Genomic DNA, 10928 nt, shown 5'->3' with positions numbered 1-10928 from the left:
TATAATAAAGGAAAGAAACAAATAGACATGATGTTGGATCTTCAGTCCAGCCAATTAGAAAGATATGCTGTCCATTACAATATTAGACGTCAACAGGGTAATCCAAGGTTGTCATGGAATACAAACTTGTCTTGCATTTAATTTCAAAAGCAATAAAAGATAAAAAAAATTCTTTAGAAATAAATCCACAGCTGCTACAGTGAAGTTCATAGCTCTATCCATGTCATTTCTCACCTCTCCAGTGATGTCCACATTCTTTCGTATGTCCCAACACAATGAGGTAATTAACTCTCATCTAAATTCTTCTAAGAAGCTAATGAAACGTTGATTTAGCAAGAAAAGCTGCCGTTGCATTCTATTACTCCGTTAGTCTTCAGGCTTCATTTCCTCAGTTGCTACATACGCATTTCCTTAGACAATTAAAATGATAACCATCTGCTTCAAAAATTCTTTATCTTGGAAGCAAATATCACCACATCCATTACATCTGCCACTATGACACATCCAATGGGGTAAGAAGGCTCTTTCGATGCTCGCTAATAAGCAGGTATTTGACTACTGTATGGATCTTTCATTCAGCGCATGCAGCAGTCTTGCTTTCTAACCCACCCACCATCCACACCCAGATCAAATGCATTGTTCATCATTTAAAGATACAGGAGAAATTATTCAGCTCACATATTTTAATTAAAAAGAAAATCCAAGGTCATTTCAATTTTATGTTAACAGCAGACTCCTCTTTTCTCTTTTTGAAGTGCTGGAATCGCATTGGCACTGCTTAATGATCCTTGCTGTGCCTTCTGGAAAAAGAATTCCTTACATGAGAAAGAAAAGATTTTTCTCTCGTCCTGCTGCAGCAGTGGGATGAATGGAAAGCATCATTTTCTGTCTCATGTCCATCACCACCATGCTGTGCTGAAGGTCCTTATGCTTTTATAGCATCCACAAAACGTTGCCCATTGCTCATCTGTAAGCAGCTCAATCTATCTCAAAATTAAAATACGGTTAAAATTAAAATCTCTTGTCAAAGCAGTGAAGCGGTGCCTTGCATATATATTTGCTTTGTCAGGAGCTGCGGTGTAGACACAGAAATCCTATTTACTGTGATCAGTTCTGAGAATGCTATTGCTATTTCTTACATGCTCTCTTGGGGGTTTACAGCTTGCGCCTAAGCCTGCCCCTCCTCCGCATCCTTAGCTGATGCAGAAAAACTCGCCATCAGAAAGGTGACTCGGTCCTTCAGCCCCAATCAAAAGAACAACCAATGGCTACTGCAGCTGAAACTGTCACTAGGTAACAGTTGCCAGGGACAATGCTGGCTTATAGCCTTCTCCAGCAAGCCATGAATAAGAATGACAAGCGAAGACAATTGAAAGTGACCAATCTCAATTAATATATTGAGGATTCTAGGGAAAGCATGCTTCTGCAGAGCTACATTCTTCCATCAAACAAGCAATGAAAATATCCATAAAAATAACTTACATGCTCCAACTCCAAAGATACCTTTAGTGTACTAAAAATGAGCAGCCGCTAATCCGAGTCAGCAGTAATCTAATCCCCAATGGGGAGAAAGATCTATAAATTATTAAACACATAAATAAGGGTTTGGCGTTTAAAAAAAAACAAAAACCCAACCTTCTATAAGTCAAATGATTGTTTATCATTTGAAATGACAATGTATTTTATTGCGATTAGTAAAACTTGGAAGCTCTTCCTTTAATCCCTTTATACTTCAAATTACTATCACAATCATAATACAGAGGCATATAAACAAAGGTTCACTCTAAAAATGATTCATCGACATTTGTTTACATAACCACACATGGGAAAATAACTACAACTAATGCTAAAACTCTCAATTAAGTCATGTTATGCAGCAACTCAGATTAAAAATGCATTATCACTACAATTCCATATTAAAACAGTTGGGCTAATTGCAAATGAAATCAAGTCTATGGGATTTTACTTATATTTCTAATAGCACTTCCAAATTCAAATTCAAACATTTTAATTAAGGCAACAGTTCACTATTAGATTCCCTGAAATCATGCAAATTAGAGCAGATGTTTTGGTCAGGGGGGTCGGAGCGAAGAGGGGTGCAGGACAAATAGCAGAAAGAGATAATCACAGCTGTCACTATCCAGTGTGGAGCAGCTCCAAGGCAGCTAATAGACTAGAGAGTGATCTGCAGACAGAACAGGGCCACAATGGAAAATTTCAGATTTTCAAAATATAGTTAATTAGCTAGCAGTTTTTATTATTCTTTTCCACCGATGGACTGCAGGTACGTACGAAAATAAAAGATACACACAATTCTTCAATTTGACATTTTTATGTAACTATATTCAGCATGGAACTATGACCATATACAGCGGTACCTCGGTTTATGAACTTAATCCGTTCTGGAAGTCCATTTTTAAAAAAATCATTTTCATTAAATTTTCCACTTTAACCAACCAATCAAATCACATTAAATGTACCAAATTATACATAAACATAAAAATAATCCAAATATTCTGCCAAATTATAAATTTTTGCACTTCCCATGCTTCAAACTTGAAGGGCTCTGATCAACATCAAATTTCTTTTGCATTCCATAGTCATTTCCAATGATTCCCCTAGTTCTTTCTGATATTATCCTTCATCTTTCTTTCACAGCCTCTGAGTTTTTCAGACAAGCGAGATTAAACAAACGAAGATATGTTTCTGTGTGGATTTAATGTCTATGATTCTCTCATAAATTGCAGTGCGTCCTTGCAGGTTGGTGCTTGTTAAATCCAAAGGTCCTGCAACTGGCAGCCACCATCTCAAACAGTTCTGATAAAATCCAAACTAAGCGACAGCTCAATAACTTTTCCAGACCAGCTGCTTCAAACTTTAGCCTTTTCAGGGGAGGATTTCTGGGCAAGCAAGTGTAATAAGATATTATATATTAAAGGCTCACCTCCCCCATGGCATTGTGATTTCGCCACACGGTCTCGCTCTTCAACATGGCGGATTTCCTCATTAGAGCTGCGTCACTCCCCACAAAGCAAAGAATGTCCAGGAAACCGTCGAAATTTCATTGATAAGACCTCCAACAGCTAACAATGCTCTACCTCTCGAAAGTACCCACATCTTGGAGAACCTTTTATCCTCTTCCAAGCAAATCAAACATCAAAACACCTTATTATGTATTATTTCCATTTCCACAGTTTAGAATTTTGAAGCCATATTATGTCCATGAATATCTAACTTTCAAAATTCACTTGTTATACATGATGAAAACGGTCCTTCCTGGAGGGGTTTTTGCCCGGTAATATAATGTAATAAAACAAAGAACGATGGCAAAGAAGGCTCACTCCCCCTTTCCATCCCATTCCCACATACCAATTAGATATTAAATCTTCTTCCTCTCAATCTTCTTTATTACCTCAGAGGCTGGGTTGTTTAGCAAAATATTTCATCCCTTCTTGTTTGAAGCATGTACAAATCCTAAGTGCAAATTTTTCATCTTAAGAAATGGGGATTGTGGCGCTCACGAGAGACAACATCCCGGAGAGCCAAAATCCTCTTGGGGGGCTCTCAAACTGGGACACTACTTCCGGTTTTGAGGAGTTCGTAAACAGGGCTGTTCTTAAACCGAGGTACCACTGTACACTAAAAGAGACAGTTGACTGCAAACTTCTCTACTAAGCATTTATGTAAACACTAGGTATATAGTGATGAATAAAGTTTATTGTGGCCTTTACACATATATCTGCATAATAATGTTAAAATTTGTTACATGTAGCCTTAACAATGGCTTCGTCAGATTAAAAAGGTACAATATAGACAGATTATGGAGACGAAAAAGGGACCTTATCCTTGTCAACCAAAAATCTTTCCCTTGCTTTCATGGCCTTCATCACGTAAACTGCTGCCACATGAGAAATCTGAGGATTGGCATCAACTAATAAAAATTTTACACAGTCTTCGGGGTTACTTATTGAGTTGGGTATAGCTTGCAGAATCCCTCTAAAGCTCGAATAAAGAGGACAATGAAAGAAGTAATCTTGAGTTCTCATGGAGCAAGGACACAGGCGGCGCTCTAATGGGGTTCTGGCATATCTGCCGGCCAGGTATGCTGTAGATATTGTTTGGAACCGAGCCACAGTAAAGGCTCTCCGTAGAGTGGGGTCAGTGATATCCGTCAGGTAGCTGGCACAGACGGGTATATATACTTAGATATAAACAATTACAATATTTTGAGTTGTCTTGTTCCAGAATGCTTCTTGTATACCAAGCATAGCTGCATCTGAGTGGAAAGTTGGTCAAGTGACATTTCAAGAATAATTATTTTAAGTTTCCCCAAAATCTGAAAGCCTCTTCCCTGTCCGTCCGTCCGTCCCACTCATATCCTTCCATTTGAACTCAAGAAAAACTCCTGGAGATATCTCTGCCAGTCTCCCGTTTTCTGCCAGTTATTTCTCTGGACCACTAAGTCAGTCCCAATCCAAAAGTATTGCTATTGCCAGGAGGTCAGAAAGAGTCAATGCTCAGAAAGAGAGAGCTGGCGGTAGGTGTGGGAGTCCCGGGTGGGCAGTGTGCCATTGCCCTGTGCTCCCGGCTGCAGGAGACAGGCAGGCAGGGTAGAGGACAGGAAGGAGGCAGGCGAGCGGGAAGGGGAGAGGAAGGAAGTGGGATCGGTTGGTGCATGCGCGACTGTCCCGCGCCTGGGAGGGCACCCTCCATGCCCCTAGGGAGCGCGCACGCCCTGAGCAGCGTGGGCATATGCTCCGCCACTGGATTCACCACCACCCAACCAGTGGAAAGGAGTGGAGGCCCCAGCTTTGCCCTAGCACATGGAGACCCACTGCTGGTAGTAGCCAATAGAAAGACCAAAAGCTGAGTGTGTTGTGAGGTGCTGGCAGTTTTAGTTCTACTTTAGACCAAGCCCTGCAGAACCCAATCATTAGCGTGTGCTGACCTGGAGCTGGGAGAGGGAAGAAGAAGAAAAGTTTGGATTTGATATCCCGCTTTATCACTACCCGAAGGAGTCTCAAAGCGGCTAACAATCTCCTTTCCCTTCCTCCTGCACAACAAACACTCTGTGAGGTGAGTGGGGCTGAGAGACTTCAGAGAAGTGTGACTAGCCCAAGGTCACCCAGTAGCTGTATGTGGAGGAGTGGAGACCCGAACCCGGTTCACCAGATTACGACTATACCGCTCTTCACCATTACACCACACTGGCTCTCAATGTAGAGTTGAGTCCAGGGAAGAGCCCGCCCATCAGTCGGAGTGCTGCGGCAGGCTCTTCTACTGAGCAAGAGACCAAAGGGCACAGAAGAGAGCTGCCACTCTGATATTGCTTTTTTCATTTTATTATGTATAGGCTGCCTTTCAGGGTTACCTCTTCCAAGGCAGGTCACAACATATTGGAACACAAAATAATGCAAATCAAACACCACAATGTAAAACATATCTAAGAGTACTTGCAGAGTATTTTTCTACCCCAGAAATGATAAAAAAAACAGGTAACAAAAATATATTATATCATACTTTATTGACCTATTGGAAATCTGTGTTTGGAACAACATTGCCAATAATTATGGGAATATCAACAATCCAGATAACTTGTGGAAATTGGTCTATGTGACTAAGTAAGTTGAGTCAGACGGGGGAAGGCAAAAGAGAACAGACAAGGATGACTTTGAGCACAGGGAGAGGAGGACATGAAAGACACACAATGTCCACTTTTCACATAAAAGTGAGCTACGTGAGCTAGCAGCAACTAGGTGAGCTTGAGCCTGGATTGTGCAAGGTGTGAAATCCATACAGGGCAGAGCCAGGCTGATCCTCTGGAGTCTCCTCCAATATTAGTTCAGTTATGCCAATCATAATGCTGACTGCTGAATACTTAAACATGGCGTGCATGCCACACAGACTTTAAAAGACAGAGTGAACCATAACTGATGCCCTCCATCACATGCAATTCAATTAGGTTGCAATGCAATGCACTTCTTCTCTTAATTATACAAGTACAATGAAGAAGATCTAGCAATATTAAAAATGAATAGCTATGAGACTCCTATGCTACAAAGAAAACACAGGTAACATCAGCTTTACATGCCACTCCACTCCACGCCACTAAGGTCACCTGAGCCTCAAGCGACAGCAAAGAATCCTGAAGTTATTATCAGTGGCGCCGCTAGCCTCTGCGCTGCTGGGGGCGGCAGCAGCGCAGAGGCACCCCCCTGGGGGGAGGGGCACGACGCGTGCGTCGTGACGTCATCAGACGTCACGATGCACGTGTATGCAGAAAGGGGAAATTTCCCCCTTTCCGAGGCTTTTTTCGGCGGGGGGTGGTGGCCAGCTAGGAGGGGGTGACAAGCGCGACACCCCCTCCTCGCTGGTCCCCCCCCCGCCGAAAAAAAGCGGCGGAAAGGGCAAAAAGAAGCAGAGCAAGCGCTTGAATGCGCCTGCTCTGCTTCCTTTCCCCGCCCCCAGCGGTTTTTTCCGGCGGGGGGTGGTGGCCAGCGAGGAAGGGGTGACAGGTTTGACACACACACCCTCGCTGGTCGGGCCCCCCCGGCCGAAAAAAGCGCTTGAATGCGCCTGCTCTGCTTCCTTTCCCCGCCCCCCAGCGGTTTTTTTCGGCGGGGGGTGGTGGCCAGCGAGGAAGGGGTGACAGGTTTGACACCCCCCCTCGCTGGTCACCCCCCCGTCGAAAAATAGCCACTGGAAGGGGGAAAAGGCGACATGCCCCCGTTCGGGTCCGCCCGGCGGAGCGGGGTAAGAGGGACCGGCCAAAGTGTCACCCCCACTCCCCTTGACCTAGGGGCGGCCCGCCCCCCCGCCCCCTTGCGATGCCCCTGGTTATTATGTAGGCTACTCGCTCCTTTAGAGGGAGTGTAACTCCATCAAGAGCGGGCAACCTGCCATCCATCTAGTAAACCAGCAGAATCTCTAATCTGTCCTGATAGCCCAATGCCAGGAACACACACTCTAGATCCCCCTCACAACTGGACAGAGAGCCTGAAAGGGAGATGGAATCTCTATAGACACAGCAACTTCCGCTCCTGGACCCTCAAGTCTGCCCTGATGCTGTACCAAGTATCCAGGTGGGCACAGCTGGGGGAGACCCACTCCAGCCTGCTTACTGACCCAGGTCTCAGGGGTACAGACCAAAATCAGCCTTCTCGTCCATAATCAGATTATGGATGGGGGGATCTTACTCAGAGCGAACCTGGCATTCAGCAGCAACAACTGCAGACTTGAGGGCTGACTGACAGGACAACCGAATTCCCCAGGTTGGGGGGGGGGGCTGGCACACGGCAGAGTCACTAACTGCCTGTGCCATATGCCTCTTTTCTGGCCTATACATTATATGAATAGATTCATTTCATAATGTCCAAATGCTGGCTTGGAAAGAAACAGGAAAATACAGTGTTGGATATACCGGTACATTGGCTTCAGTGAGATTCATCCAACGAATATGCAGGATGCTAGATTGAAGCTTAATATTTTAAGAAACATACACAACCCCCAACCACGAGGTATTTCTATAAAAACGAAGAATGTCAAAAAGAAACGCGGTCACATTCATAAAGCTATATTTTATTGTTATGGCAACTGATTTGCTAAGAGAAAAAAATAGGTAATAAAGTTGTTATGGCAACTGGGATCTTAAAAGCAGTCAAAAGTAGAAAAATCAAATCAATCTCAGCCAACTTCTATGACTCAACTTTCAAAAGACCTACACATATTGTTTTATAAAATCTCCTCTAGAGAGAATTAATACATATCTTCAGTGCTACAGAACAATAAGTGTTGAACAAAGCAAACATGTATCAAAACACTGAATAAGAAAACAATTTTTTTTTGTTTAAGTATGTTCAGATTCTAACACGAAAGTTTTTATTATATACTAGGATTCATTCTAGGATTTAATATGTATTCTACACGCCGATTAGCTAAAATGTGACTTAGTCTGCATCAGATCTCCGATTCAAAATCCTCCAGCTTATCATGAGACTTCAAAAGTGTGGACATTACTTGTGATAACAACATTGCTGTTTTCAATAAGTGTGGAAAGCTAGAAGCATCCGATAACAAAGAAAAAGACAGGAAGTTATTCAAAAATCTGTTTTCCAAGGACAGCAATGAAAATAGGAAAAAGGTTTGATTGGCAAGAATCAACAACAGGAGGGAGGGAGGGAGGGAGGAAGGAATCAAGAAATCTCACCCTTCAACCAAAAAGTTCAGGGCAACATAAAGCCCAATTTCACTCCTACAACACTATGCGCTTTGCTAGACTGATGGTTGAAGATTGACCCAAGGTCTTTCAGAAAGTGTCTTGGGTGTGATGGGACTGAATCCATGTCTCTCCAGTCCAACACTTGATCCCCACCCACCCCCACTGTCTGCTGCTAAGGGCAGAACTGTGTGATACAAGAGGGCTGCTACCAAAAGCAGAATGCATGAATCATGAATCGTGGGAGGGCACGGCCCTGATTGACTCCAGCTACAAACGCTGAGGCTGTTGAAGAGCTCAGAGACCATCTTACCTACAGCAGCAGATACGTTGTATGTTTAGGATTGTATTTTAATTTTATTCTCTTGCTGATTATGCTGTTTTAAATCTGCATTTTATTTCACTTCCTTTAGTAATGTTTTCTTTCAAAATGTTTAAGATGAAATTGTAGTTGTTGTTAACTTTGCTGCGTTAAATGTGCATTCTGCAGCTGACCACCTTTGTAATGTTTTATACTGAAATCTTACAGATAACATTTTAGTTTCCGGTTCTGTTGCTTAGAATGTATACTTTACATTTGAATTTCTTCTGTAATGTATTCTTCTGGATTCTTTTTTTCCTTTTTTGATGCTTTAATATAGGTTTAGTTACAGGTAGGTAGCCGTGTTGGTCCGCCATAGTCAAAACAAAATAAAATAAAAAATTCCTTCCAGTAGCACCTTAGAGACCAACTAAGTTTGTTCTTGGTATGAGCTTTCGTGTGCATGCACACTTCTTCAGATACACTGAGACGGAAGTCACCAAACCCTTAAATACAGTTAGGGAGTGGGGGGGTATTACTCAGAAGGGTGGTGGGAATGGGTGATTGGCTGATGGGTGTGGAAGACAGTCAACAGGTTTTCCACACCTATCAGCTGATCACCCATTCCCACCACCCTTCTGAGTAATACCCCTCCCCACTCCCTCACTATATTTAAGGGTCTGGTGACTTCCGTTTCAGTGTATCTGAAGAAGTGTGCATGCACACCAAAGCCTATACCAAGAACAAACTCAGTTGGTCTCTAGGGTGCTACTGGAAGGAATTTTTTATTTTATTGTGTTTTTAATATAGGTTGTAAACCACTTTGATATTATTAGTTTTTTCTTAAAAATATAAAACGGTATAGAAATGAAATGAATAATAATACAGTACTGACGTGCAACGAAACACCGATGACACAGAGGTTCTCACTGGAGGGGATGAGGAAATACAGTGTTGGCATAAGGCAACCAAGAACAAAAATCCTGCAACCATTATTCATTAACTGGCCTTCTTGCCCTCAAACATTTGGGATCCCACATGATCCCACCTATAGTGCAGAAGCTTCTGGAGCCTCAACAAGGAATTGTGTGTGTGCTCTGCTCCCTTCCCTTCCCTTTGATAAAGACTTTTCTAGAAGACTGTACATGTTCCTACTTACCGGTAGTTCTCTTCCTAGCTCAATGAACCCTAGTCGTACCACCAGTATCTACAGAAGGAGGATGTGCAAACATCCACTTAAACAGCGATAGGTACAAAAAATAGGTACATATGGGATCATAGCAAGCTTTGCTACCTAAGGTTGGGAACGGTATAATATGGCCAATAATGATAATTTATAATACAAAGAAAATTAAAAAGGAGATGAAAAATTCAGAAAGCAAAGCAGACAGGCAAATAAGATTTGACTTCATACACTGGTCAAGTGAAAAGCCTACCAGAAAAAAATAAGTTTCAGCTGGCACTGGAATGCAACCAAAGTAGGCACCAAAAGTATGTCCTAGGGTAGGGAGTTCCATGACTGGGCACATAGAAGGAAAAATATTTTATTGTATCCCCATCAACCGCACTTCAGACAGTGATGGTACTAACTTTGGTCTCTCTCCAGCTGACCTGAGCAAGCAAGCAGCATTGTGTGGGCAGTGTATTTTTGAGCAAAGTTTAATTTCTGCTTTGCCAATATTACAGCTTCAGTTTGGAACACCTTTCAGCTACCTCAAATCCACTTACAATTTTATGTCTCCTTTTCATCTAAAGCAGGTAAGCCAGTAGAGGTTCTGAACTAGTGCTTGAACACAGTAATGAGCTGGAAGGCCAATCAAGAGACTTAAGGCAGACAAGGACTGTTTCTGAGTTGTTTGTCCATCTAGCGTATTGGCCTGAATATAAGCCACACTTTTTTCTTAATTCGGGCTGTGAAAAGTTAAAGTGCGGCTTATATTCACAACCTTCCTGTGCGGCTCCCACCCCCCAGTGGGAAGACCACTGGCAAAACGGCGCAGCTCCTCCCCCCCCCCCAGGAAGCAGCCCAAGAGCACGGGGCAAGGGTGCACAGCCTCTCCGCCACTCCCACGCCCCCCCCCCGGGGCCAGCTTGGGGGGTAGTACCAGGAGGCAGGCTGCACCCGCAAATAAGCCTTGAATTTTAAAGGTGCAGCTTATTTGCGGGTGCGTCTTATATTTGGGCCAATACGGTAATTAGACAAAACACAGCCTATTTTGGCCAGGGTTCTTACACTCCCCTTAAAAGAGCAGGTCCATGGTTAAAGGTAATCTTAGATCCAGCTGTCACTTGAGGAACACAACAGCCTTAGTGGCACAGAGCACTTTTTATCATGTTTTGCTTGCGTATGTGCATTGCGTGATTTGGCGCTTCTGCACATGTGCGAACCACCGAACCCGGACGTAACCCGTT

General features: G+C 43.1%; 1 protein-coding gene across 2 annotated transcripts in view; it reads right to left on the bottom strand.

Moving 5' to 3' along the window:
* Nucleotides 1–10928, bottom strand: part of RABGAP1L (RAB GTPase activating protein 1 like) — a 133943-nt gene that overhangs the window by 100621 nt on the left and 22394 nt on the right. The window lies entirely within an intron of this gene.

Source organism: Lacerta agilis, chromosome 6 (assembly GCF_009819535.1).
Source record: "Lacerta agilis isolate rLacAgi1 chromosome 6, rLacAgi1.pri, whole genome shotgun sequence".
Classification (NCBI taxonomy): Eukaryota; Metazoa; Chordata; class Lepidosauria; order Squamata; family Lacertidae; genus Lacerta; species Lacerta agilis.
This window is presented reverse-complemented; position numbering and strand designations above follow the sequence as displayed.